The sequence below is a fragment of the Lethenteron reissneri genome, chromosome 53 (assembly GCF_015708825.2).
Source record: "Lethenteron reissneri isolate LAM-NWPU_2019-01 chromosome 53, ASM1570882v1, whole genome shotgun sequence".
Taxonomy (NCBI): domain Eukaryota; kingdom Metazoa; phylum Chordata; class Hyperoartia; order Petromyzontiformes; family Petromyzontidae; genus Lethenteron; species Lethenteron reissneri.
The window spans coordinates 6,032,173-6,044,537 of record NC_083831.1 but is presented as its reverse complement, the minus strand read 5'-3'; positions in this window follow the sequence as shown (position 1 = coordinate 6,044,537).

The window sequence follows — 12,365 nt, the reverse complement described above, 5'->3', positions numbered from 1 at the left end:
GGCGAGCGTTCGGGCGGGCGGTAGGGAGTGGGCGCAGAGTGTTTGGATAGAGTGGTAGCGCAGCGGTTTTTCACGCACTGCTCTACGAAGCCGGTGACCCGAATTCGCCCTAAAGGGCAACACCGGTGAGCAATGATCTGATCCTTCACGAGTGTCGACTCAGCCTCACATTAGTACCTTGAGCGATGTGTTAGACATCGCCACCAGGGAGACAAAGGTGGCCGGGCGAGGTTCTAGCCACCCAGCTATCTCTTCGTGTGCCCTGCCGGCCTTCATAGGTGCGAGAATCGCTAATAGCACTTGCCCCAAAAACATATCAAGGCTATACGGGGGATCTTTGTTAAGGGTATTGGCAGTGTCCTCCGCACTAGGCACCTGGCACCGTTCCCCAGGCAATCTGACACCTCGCTACCCCCGCTGCTGCTGAGATTAAATGATTATTCAAATTTGCATCTCATCTTTCCTCAAATAAATGCCTCTCACAAAGCCTAGAATTCGAATTAATCGCACCACACTATGCTATTAATCTAACCAGGAAATCGTACAGCATTTACTCTGAACTCGACCAGAGGGCATCGCACCAACTCGTTTTGGAGAGCAGCCTCTGGAAATTTGACATCGCAAATGTTAACTACCTCGCCTGGAACCAAGGTCGTGGGTTCGATCCCGACCCTGACGCCTGCTGCTGTATATTTAGAGTTTGCGTGTCTCTCTTCCTGTGGTCGCGTGGATTTTTCTCCAGGTCCTCCAGTTTTTCCCTCCACATTTAGAATCGACGTCACGCGTTTCAAGTATTTGTCTGCTGATATAAATTTCCACGCGACAAGCCATTACTTTGAGCTATCATTTGTGATAGTCAGGTCACTTCTGAAAAGAGTTATACAGCTCAGTGGACATTACCTGGTCAAATAAAATAAAACGTTTATTTTGTACTTCTGAGACGTCTTGAATTGCCCCTCGCCCACAACTAAGTGCTGGTGTCACCTTCCCACACGCCCTGCCATAGATGTGTTCATTTACGTGCTATAAAGGGCAATTAACCAAAACGTCACGTAAAAAAAAATATATAGTGTTAATTGTGCACCTCTGCCAACGCAGCAGCAGCATCATCAATAGATGATTTGTTTAATTAGAGGTGTTTATAGCTTGGCAGTCAGACTTATGTTTTAACTTCTCACAGTCAAAATATTCCCAATTGCATTGCATTGAATGTGATGATGGGGTTGTTTTCATCCAGTCACTGGCGACCACGCTGAAGACCATCAACAATCCATAAGAGGTTTTTTGGGTTAGATCGCTTAAATATGCGTCGTTAAAACCCGCCACCACCTCTATTATGGATATTGGTCGTGAAAGCCTACGTGTTATAGTTTCAGTCTCATTTATTTAAGGAATATAATTGGAGAAAAATAACTTCCTGCTTTAGTCCTGGTGAGAAGCATATCACCCACTAGAACTTGAGAGGCCGGGTTAAATCACGGGAGGCTGAATCCTGAACTCAAACGCAGGGTCTTCAACACTGCCGGCTCGGACTCTTGACACAGTGTTCCTTTCACAGATAGCCCACGAATCGTTTCCACTAAACTCACGCTGGGGTGAATAATGAACGGTGCTTAAATAAAAACACAATGTTGACTTATGTAGCGCCTAAACTATCAGATGTCAAGATTCTTTACAATTCAGTGGGACGTGCACATCACAGGGAAAAGGAGACAATTTTTTAAAATTTATGTTAAATGAGACACGATCATCGGCAAAGAGGAGGGTGGACTGGCAGGAGAAAAGGGGGGCATCCAGACATTCAAGAGCAGCAGAGGAAAAGGAGGAACCTCCCAGGCTGATTAAAGCTTGGCTCGGAGCCTCCCGGCTGCATTCATTCTTTTGCACCACTTTTAATTTCCTGAGGTGTAAAGTAAAAAAAATACAATGGGACCCCTTGCCAAGTATGCGCCTCGGGTTGTGTAAAGAATAAACGGCACCTCGAAACTCCTCACTCACCCTGCGTCTCGCTCTCTCGAGCATGATGCTCTTGTCAAGATGTGAGCGAGTGTGTGTGTGCGCGTGTGTGTACTGTAATTGTGTAACTGTATACCAGTGTTTGTGTGTAATTGCATACTTGTGTGTAATTGCATACTTGTGTAGGGATGTTGGAGAGAGGGCCGTTATGCATGGCAGCCTATGGGAAAGAAACACAGTGGGCGGAGCTACGTGTGTGCACAGGGAGATGCCCTCTGCGACGTCCGAGCCAGACACCCTGGGGGGGGGCTGGTTCGGCGTTACGATCCCCCGGGGCCCCACCCCTCAAGGAGGGTTGGGTATAAAAAGGGGTCGTTATATGGGCTGAGTCAGTTATGTTATAGTTAAGCTAAGAAGTCGGAAGACGTCGTAGCTAGAGCCCTGGACTCCCCCTGATCGCCGCCCTTATCAGGGCCCCACGGGATCAGGCTCGAGCCAGTGGCGTGGTCCCGTGAACCAGAGCCAGTGCTCTGGGACTCCGGGTACCGAGCCCGATTACCAGTGTCGGGCCAGACAGCCTCCCCTAGCTCTTAGTGGAGGACTCAGGGGATAGGCTATGGATAGCTAGGGGTATTCCCTGAGTTATACGGGTGAGGGGGCCGCTACCCCCTCTAGGGCTGTCCTGTACTGGCAACTTGTTAAATAAATATACGTGTGCCTCAACTCCGTTGTCAAGCGTCCTCGACGGGTACTTCATCTGGCGTCAGAAGTGGTAAAAATGGAAACGCGCCATACAGCTCGGACCAGGGTACCACAAGAGGAGGACGCCGCGGAGATCGCCGAGCCCGAGACAGAGCAACAAGATGGGGTGCAGCCGGAGCCTGGCGCCTTCTCACCGGGACGTCAGCATGGAGAGGGGCCGCAGCCAGATGCACTACGACTGGCTCACGAACGGCTGGCGGAGCTACTTTATGCCGCTGCCGCCACACTGGAAGGCATTACGCGGTTGGGGGCTGGTGGTCCACCGCAGGGCGAGGAGAACCGGCGGCCGGAGCACTTTCCCGCCATTTCAGCGACTTCACAATTTGAATTTCCCGCCATGGACGCCGCGGCTGTTCGGGGCGTGGCCAGCTTAGACATCGGCTCCGACATCGCCGTCGCCGGGGCTGCAGCGTCATCGCAGCCGAAGGATGCGTCATCGCTGCCGCGACAGGCGATGCCATCGGCCAGTCGCGCCGAGGCACCGCCAAAGGGAGGTGAAAGCAACCTGCGGGAGTCCACATCGACCGCTGCGCTTCACCAAAGACTGCCCCCGCTGAAGGAATTCATCGGTGCGGAGGGTGACTGGGGCGGCTTCCGGCGACGCTTCCTCGCCCATCAGGAGATGGCGCGGTGGTCCGACGAGGAGGCCCTTTGCGCGCTGCCGGCGCTCCTCGATGGGGACGCGCTCGCCGCACTCACGTCGGCGCCAAAAGAGAAGCGGGCTACACTACCAATGGCGCTACAGCTGCTGGCCGGGGTCTATGGACCTTCAGCCGAATGCCGTCAGCAGTTCTACGATCGCAGGCGGGGTGAAAAAGAGTCGCCTCTGGCTTTCCGGACAAGTCTTCTGGCGCTGGCAAAAACAGCCTTTCCCCGCATGGACGACGACGGCGTGGACGCAATGGTCGCGGAGAAGATCCTCCTCTTGGCGGACGACCTCGACATCGTCGTCATCGCACAAGGGGATGCAGAAATGACCTCCCTCCAGGCTGCGCGACTCCTCCACGCCAACCTTCTGCAGCAGCGGCGAAAGGCAAACAGGGCATCGGCTGGGCGTGCGGTGGCTGCAGCCACCCTTCCGTCAGAAGAACTTTATGCCGTCGACCATCGACGGCAACAGACGACGGGGGCGCGGCCGGGTCGGGACGGGCCGAGGCGTTTCGACCGTCCATCGTCTCCATCGGCGCTCCCGCGGTGCTTCAACTGCGGCATCCGGGGCCATGTCGCCTCGGGGTGCCGTTCTCCTCGACAGCGGGGGACGACGCCTCGACAGGACGCCGGCCCTCCTCTTCCTCCTCCCAAGCTCCAGCACCATGATCCGGCGAGTCGCGGCACCTCACATGTTTGGCCAACGCACCCACCTGTCGCACACTCTCGCACCGTAACGAACGGGGGGCCGGTGGGGCGCTGCGATGGACCGGCGCGGATCACTGCGGGGACTCAAATCGAGCCCGAGCGGTGGTCCGTGTTGGCCCATCGCGTGGTGGCCGCGGCGTCGGGATCGTCGGCCGTGGTCGGTTACATTGATGGGGTGGAGGTACGCATCATAGTCGATACAGGGGCATCGGCGACAATTATTTCGGAACTAATTTACAATATTCTACCGGTGCAGAGCCGTCCTTTGCTACCGGTTAATGTCCCTTTCTATGCCGCTAACGGGGGCTCTCTCGGCATCGTGGGACAGATTCGAGCGCAAATTTCTATCGGGGACATCAAATTGTCGGGGCCGATTTTTGTCTCCTCCTCACTGGCAGTTCCGTGCCTGCTGGGGACGGACTTCTTGGGCAGGATGCCAATTCGTATTTTGATCGACCAAGGATGCATTGAGCTTCCGTCGGGGCGACGTATGGCGTTCCTGCCTTCCCCTGTAGCGACTCGGACGGCGTTCGCGACGGTACCGGCGTTCGTCGTAAAAACAGTGCGTGTGCCGCCGGGGGCACAAATGCTGGTACCTCTTAAACTTCGTAGGCCCTTCGCTAAGGGTGTTGGGGATCAGGGTGTTGTGCTGGGGCCGTCTAGGGCCGGGGTTAATGGGCCTCATTTAATTCCGGCCCAGACCATCGTAAGGGGGGACGAGGATCCCTTCATCGCGGTCCTCAATGTCGGGTCGCAGACAGTAGTGGTTCCCCAAGGGACTGTGCTCGCTCACGCGACGCCGGTGCCCTGCGAGGAACCTGCCGTGAACCACATTGACACTGCTGCTCGGACGCACCCGCATTCGGACGGCGATGAAGGGTGGCTCGACGCGCTTTGTGCGGGATCGACGAACCTGTCCAATTTAGAGCGCCAACGGCTTAGATCGCTGCTAAAGGAATTTTCCGACGTTTTCAGTCGGAATAAATACGATTTGGGTTGTACTCACCTGCTGCGTCACCATATTGACACGGGTGACAGCGCGCCTATTCGCCAAAATCCTTTTCGGTTGAGTCCCGCCGAAAAGGACCATGTCAAGTCGGCTGTCGATGACATGTTAGCCGCCGACATTATCTCTCCCTCTACCAGCCCTTGGGGAGCACCGATTGTCCTGGTTAAGAAACAGGATGGCTCGTTGCGGTTTTGCGTAGATTTCCGTCGCCTTAATAAGGTTTCGGTTGCCGACGCATACCCGCTCCCACGGATGGACGAATCGCTGGACGCCTTGGCGGGAGCGCGATTCTTCTCCACACTAGATTTACTTTCGGGATTCTGGCAGCTTCCTCTGGACGATGACTCGAAGCCTAAAACCGCTTTCCGTACACCGCACGGCCTGTTCCAATTCAACCGGTTGCCGATGGGCTTACACTCAGCGCCGGCAACCTTCCAGCGGTTGATGGAATTGGTTTTGGCTGGATTGCAATGGGAATCGTGCCTGATTTATTTGGATGACGTAATTGTTTTTGGAAGAACCTTTGACGAACATCTCCAGAGGCTGCGGGCGGTTTTCCAAAGGATGCGGGCTGCTAATTTGAAATTTAAGCCCCAAAAATGCTATTTGTTTCGCGAGTCAGTGCGTTATTTGGGGCACATCGTGGGGCGCTCGGGTATTGCTACCGATCCCGCCAAAACGCAGTGTGTCAGCTCCTGGCCAATTCCGACCTCGGTGGGGGAGGTGAGGAGTTTTATTGGCTTCGCTTCATATTACCGACGGTTCGTCGCTAATTTTGCTACAATTGCCAAACCCCTACATGCTTTGACATCAAAAGGGGTTCGGTTCCACTGGGGTCGGGATGAGGAAGTAGCTTTCTGCTCCCTTCGGGATGCATTGGTGAAGGCTCCTCCTTTGACTTACCCCGATTTTTCGAGGCCGTTTTTGCTCGACACCGATGCGAGCAACACAGGTATCGGAGGCGTGCTTTCCCAGGTGGTTGATGGCGTGGAACGGGTGGTTGCGTACGGCAGTCGGGTGTTGTCTCCAGCGGAGCAAAAATATTGTGTCACCCGTAGAGAACTGTTGGCAATTGTTTTCTTCATCCAACAGTACCGCCCATATCTGTACGGTCAGCATTTCACTGTCCGTACGGATCATGCGGCACTGCAGTACGCCCTGAAGGTTCAACAGCCATCGGGACAATTGTCCCGATGGCTGGAGGTCCTCCAGGATTTCGATTTTGACACCACCTATCGTAAGGGCATTCGCCACACAAATGCGGACGCTCTGTCGCGCATGCCAACCACCTCCGAATGCGCATGCCTCCTGGGGTCGGGGCGTTGCAAGCCAGCTGGGGACATGACGGTTCCAGTCCTGGCGGCCGCCGCCGATGTTGACACATCGCTCCCCGATGAGATCGGGAAACAGGGAAGGGATTCCCTGCTTGGGTTGCCTGTGATTGAGTGGGGACGCCTCCAGATGGAGGACGCCTCCCTCCTCGCGCTGCGTCGTCGCGCCAGGGAGAGGGGGTGTGGGACGGGTGATGCCGACAATTGGGAAATACACGCGGGCTTGCTCATGCATTGGGACGGTAAATCCCACCGTCACCGGCTGGTAGTTCCTGCGGGGTTACGGGGTAAGGTGGTGTGGGCTGCTCATGAGCGCCTCCTCCACCTGGGTACCCAAAAGACCCTCGCCTCGCTCCAGCTGGATTTTTTTTGGCCGGGCATGACACGGGATGTCACGGATCTGCTGGCAGCATGCCCCCGGTGTGCGCAACGCAAACCACCAGCTCGGGAGTCGAACCCGCCGTTGCAGTCCATCACAGTCTCCAGGGTGAACGAACTCGTAGCGTTGGATATCCTGGGGCCGTTTCCCGCCACCCCTAGGGGCAATAGATATTTGCTAACAGGGGTCGAATACTTCACACGCTGGCCTATGGCCTGGCCCCTGGCAAATCAGTCGGCAGCAGCCATCGTGGACGCCTTTGTCCAAGGCTACGTCATGGACAAAGGTGCTCCGGAGCGGCTGCTGACCGACCAGGGTAAAAATTTTTCCGGGAACCTCCTCAAACAAGTCTGTGATCTCCTAGGTACAAAGAAGATTCGTACCTCTCCCTATCACCCACAAACTGACGGGATGGTCGAGCGTCTGCATCGTACCATCACGTCTATGTTGTCGCACCTGGTTTCGGAGTCACAGACCAATTGGGACTTGCAAATTCAAGGGGTCCTGGCAGCATATCGATTGGCCCCCCATGCTGCCACGGGATTTTCACCCTTCTTTCTCATGTATGGTCGCGAACATGACCCACCTGTTCGGGCACAGCTGCAGATCCCCGCGCCTCTAGGTAAAATTAAATTGGACGAGCACGTTAAATTTAACCTTCAAAAGCTAACTAAGGCGCGGGATGCTGCCATGCTCAATTCCCGCATGCGCCAAAAGGCGAATGAGCGCCTCAGACTCGCGCGCGCGCACGTGCTGCAGTGGAAGCCAGGGGACAGGGCATGGCTGCACTGTCCCCAGGTACCGCTTGCGACCTCCTCGAAACTGGTACGGCCATGGCGGGGCCCCGTCGAGGTGGTCGAGGTTTTGCGACCGCAGTGCGTTCGTATCAAGTGGGGGAGGCGCCGGTGGTTCGTTCACCCCTCTAGACTAAAACCCTTCGTTGCGGTGCGGGACTCTGCTCCACACGCGCAGGGCCAAGCATGTGAGGGGTCGACCGACCCGGAGGGTCCGCCTCTGTTGATCTCACCTGACGTCTTGCCGGTTGCCCCGCCCCCAGGTTCTCCCGGAATGACGGGCTCGCGCACATCCCTCACGGGGGATGCCGAGGGTCCCGCCACTCCAATTGCGGACTCGCCTCGGATGGGACAGCGGCCACCGAATGGTCCGCCATCTGAGGTTGGCCCTTGTGACGGGCCTGCGGCAAGGACGCGCGCTAAAATGCGCAGACTCTTATAAAAACACTGGAACGCGAACAAGAAGTGAAAACGAAACGAAAATAAGAAGAAAATTTTTTTTTATTTTTTTTTTGCGTTTTCTGGTACACTTTCGTGTGCTATTGTTACTGGACGCTGCGTTCGTGTGGCGCTCTTGGCGCGTTGTTGTATTATGGCTGTGTGTGTGTGTGCGTCTTGTGTGCGTGTTGTGCGTGCGCTGAGGGTTCCGGGAAATGTACATATCTTGCCTCTACGGATTTCGTATTTATTCGGGGGGGGGGGGCGCGTCGGTTTGTTCTCCCTTTAGGGGCATTGTTAGTGTTGTTGTTCAATTCTCGTTCTGTTAAATGAAAAAAAATGGGGCACACACGGGGGGAGTCAAGGGGTAAAGATTCATTTGTTGAAATTGTTGCAGCCGGGACGGCTGCGAGCTATGCGGGGGGGAGTGATGTAGGGATGTTGGAGAGAGGGCCGTTATGCATGGCAGCCTATGGGAAAGAAACACAGTGGGCGGAGCTACGTGTGTGCACAGGGAGATGCCCTCTGCGACGTCCGAGCCAGACACCCTGGGGGGGGGCTGGTTCGGCGTTACGATCCCCCGGGGCCCCACCCCTCAAGGAGGGTTGGGTATAAAAAGGGGTCGTTATATGGGCTGAGTCAGTTATGTTATAGTTAAGCTAAGAAGTCGGAAGACGTCGTAGCTAGAGCCCTGGACTCCCCCTGATCGCCGCCCTTATCAGGGCCCCACGGGATCAGGCTCGAGCCAGTGGCGTGGTCCCGTGAACCAGAGCCAGTGCTCTGGGACTCCGGGTACCGAGCCCGATTACCAGTGTCGGGCCAGACAGCCTCCCCTAGCTCTTAGTGGAGGACTCAGGGGATAGGCTATGGATAGCTAGGGGTATTCCCTGAGTTATACGGGTGAGGGGGCCGCTACCCCCTCTAGGGCTGTCCTGTACTGGCAACTTGTTAAATAAATATACGTGTGCCTCAACTCCGTTGTCAAGCGTCCTCGACGGGTACTTCACTTGTGTAAGTCTTATTGTGTTCCCGTATGTTATTGTATACGTGTGTGTACATGTGTAATATTGTTTATCTGTGTGTATCTGTGTGTATCTGTGTATGTCTGTGTATCTGTTAGCGTGTGCTATTGTAGGGAGAGGTGGCGCAGTGGTTAGCACACTGCACTTCGAAACCCAGTGACCCGAGTTCGATTCCCACTCTCATCCAAAATCGGTGACGAATATCTGAACCGATACTGGGCCTCCACTGGGTAGACTCAGCGTTAAAATGACTACCTGCAGGTGCCCGAGTAGAAACATCAGCTTGGGGGAGACAAAGGCCTTGACAGTAGCTCCGCTAACAGCACTTGCCCCAACAGTCTATTAAAGGCTACACTTTGGGTTCATTTTGTTCCACATTTACTCGAATCAAAGCAAGCCATGTGGTTAGCTAAACTATTTTGTTAATACAAACACAGCATTAAAAACAAAATGCACATGATCAGCCAAGTGCTTGGATGATGTTGCCTCGAAGCTATTAAAACGACACCACCCATAGGTAAAAAAATGCGCTTATCGAAGCATCTCGTATATACGACACGCGCACATTCACGGTCTGTAGTTTCACCGGAGTTTTAAGTTACCCGCGTCTCCGACTACGGACCACGTCACCCCACAATGCGCAAGATCTCGGCTGACCTCTCAAGCTACGCAGGGGTTGAGCCTGGAGATAGCTACTCGAGGATGGGCGACGACCACCACCAACCACCACCACACGCACGGCAGGTTGCCTATCAAAGGGCTGCTGTGTGGCTTTGGTGCATACGCCGGCAGCAGAGCGAGTGAAGTACAATCTGTTATATTGTGCTGTGCTGCCACATCGACGCTCCCCAGGGCTTCAATTCACACTGACCAATGCGATAAGGTATGGTCAAGCTACCTGCCGGTCCACCACTCCGTGGCGTTCGGGGAGCGGGGAGGGTGAACCTTATCCAGCAGTGGATTGACAAAAGAGCTGTACATGCACCGCCGATTAGCATGCATGGCTGCGTACGGTGCGAAAGAAGTTCGACATACATGCAGCGTGTGTGCGGCACTCACGGAGTGCCTGTGAATAGAACTTGATTTGAAGCTTTCGTGACTGCAGGAATCCAGACTCTTTGGTTCTTTCGGTAAAGTCACGTGGGTAGAAAATAATAGATCACGACGTTTCGATCGCCACACAAGCAACCTTCTTCAGGTGGGAGAAACAGGCTTAAGGTTTTTTTTTAACATTGTTCTTATGGTATTTACATTGTTTTATGGGTATTTTTAACTTGGCCTTAGGATTTTTCTTTACAATGTCCTAATGGGTTTTGACATTATTCTTATGGGTTTTATAAACATTGTTCTTATGGGTTTATTTAACATTGTTATGCGGTTATTCAACATTGTTCTTATGGGTTTTTTAAACATCATTCTTATGGGGTTATTTAACATTGTTATGGGGTTATTCAACACTGTTCTTATGGGTTTTTTAAACATTGTTCTTATGGGTTTATTTAACATTGTTATGGGGTTATTCAACATTGTTCTTATGGGTTTTTTACATTATGGGGTTATTTTAAATTGTTCTTATGGGGTTATTTTACATTGTTATCATGGGTTTTTTTGCTGTGGGAGGGAACTGGGAGATCTCAGAGGAAAAACACCCATGGCAGAACAGGGGAGAACATACAAACTCAACACAGAGAGGAGCCTGAGCCCTGGAATCGAACCCATGTGCTTCTTACTGCGAGGCCCGAGCATTGCCACTGCGCCAGCACCCAGAATAATGCCTGCGTTATCGTAAAATCTGAGACATGTCCCGTGCGTGCATGAGTAACGATGCAGTTAATCTGTTCGTGACTGCGTACGTGTCGTGTGCATGTGCAAGTGAATCAACACGTCAATTATGGCGTTATTCTGCGTGTTAGGCTGTGTATACAAATTCGGGAGCGGTGGCGCAGTGCTTAGCGCACCGCGCTACGAGCTCGACGACCTGAGGTCAATTCCCGCAGCCATGGCCAATAACAGTGGCGAACATCTGAACCGGCCCTGGTCCTGCCCGAGGTTGACCTGGGTACGGTGTGTAAACATGTAAACTGGAGGGGTGACAAAGGTGGCTGGGCGTAGTGCGAGCGACACCAGCAGCAGCAGCCCACTTTCTTGACAGGTGCTGCTCGCGAACAACACTTGCCCCATTAGTCTGTGTGGCTACACAGGGGGTGACCGTGGCGGGCTTTGTCTCTGTGTGTGTCTGTGTCAGTCTCTCGAAAGGAATTCCACTCCACCTGAAGAGGGTTTACTCACTGTAAAGGTCACGGAGTGACAAACGTGTGTGCTCTGACTTTAAAACGAAGCCAACCCAGCGGGCGCGATCTCCAGATCTACCAATCATTCCTGCATGTGTGCACGTCCTCTGCCGCGACTGATTAAATGGGTTCAATTCAAATTAAATAAAAACGCCGACATTAAACCGTGGTTCTCCGAAGCCGTCATTAATCATAAATAATTCTCCGTTAATTCACGAGAAGGCTCAGAAAGTCACAAGGCTCCTTCTCAAGACGATGCTTCACCACCTTTTTGCCGGATTTCGTTTTGGCATTGGCCCGGAGAAAACCCACAGACGCGCGCGTGGGGAGCGCACCGGGTATGACGAACCCACCGTCGCGGTACTGCCATCCGGCGACGTAGGTTCAACCGGGACACGCGTGCAGGATGAAGGCGGGCTCTCGAGACGGACGACCAAGGGGGAAGGCCTCAAGTCAGATGTTGGCGACGATGGGGCCGTGAGAGTGGCTCTCTGAAGGGCATTTCAACTGTGTCACAAGGGGAAGACCTGAAGCCAGATGGCGGTGAGGCTCTGTTCACAAAAATATACAATGTATTAACATTAAGACAATCGTGGAGCGTCGTCAATGTGTAAAGTTAGCACGTATATATATAGGCCTCCTTCCCATAAACATTTGTTTCTCCACATCCAAGGCAGCTCACACATGTTTGAGGATCGCACAAATGCTGTGAAATTCCCTTCCCATTGGCATCGAGGTGCAATGCCCTGGCTTTCCAGGAAACGGTACAGCAAACGTGGACTAATCCCCATCTGTCCCTTCTGCTGCATGGGATACTGTTGCCCCCTTGCACGCGTGGGGTTTTTTTCCAGGTGTTCCGGTTTACTCCCACGTGTATATACTCATTAATTGGCCAATAACAGCTTAAAATATAAAGGATGCCAGAGCTTGGGGGAGTGGGGGATTTGGCACCTGGCAGCTGCCATTCCCGCTTGTCTGTGGCTTCTCATCGTGCCTCTCGAGTCATTCTCGTCCAGAGCGAGCGAAC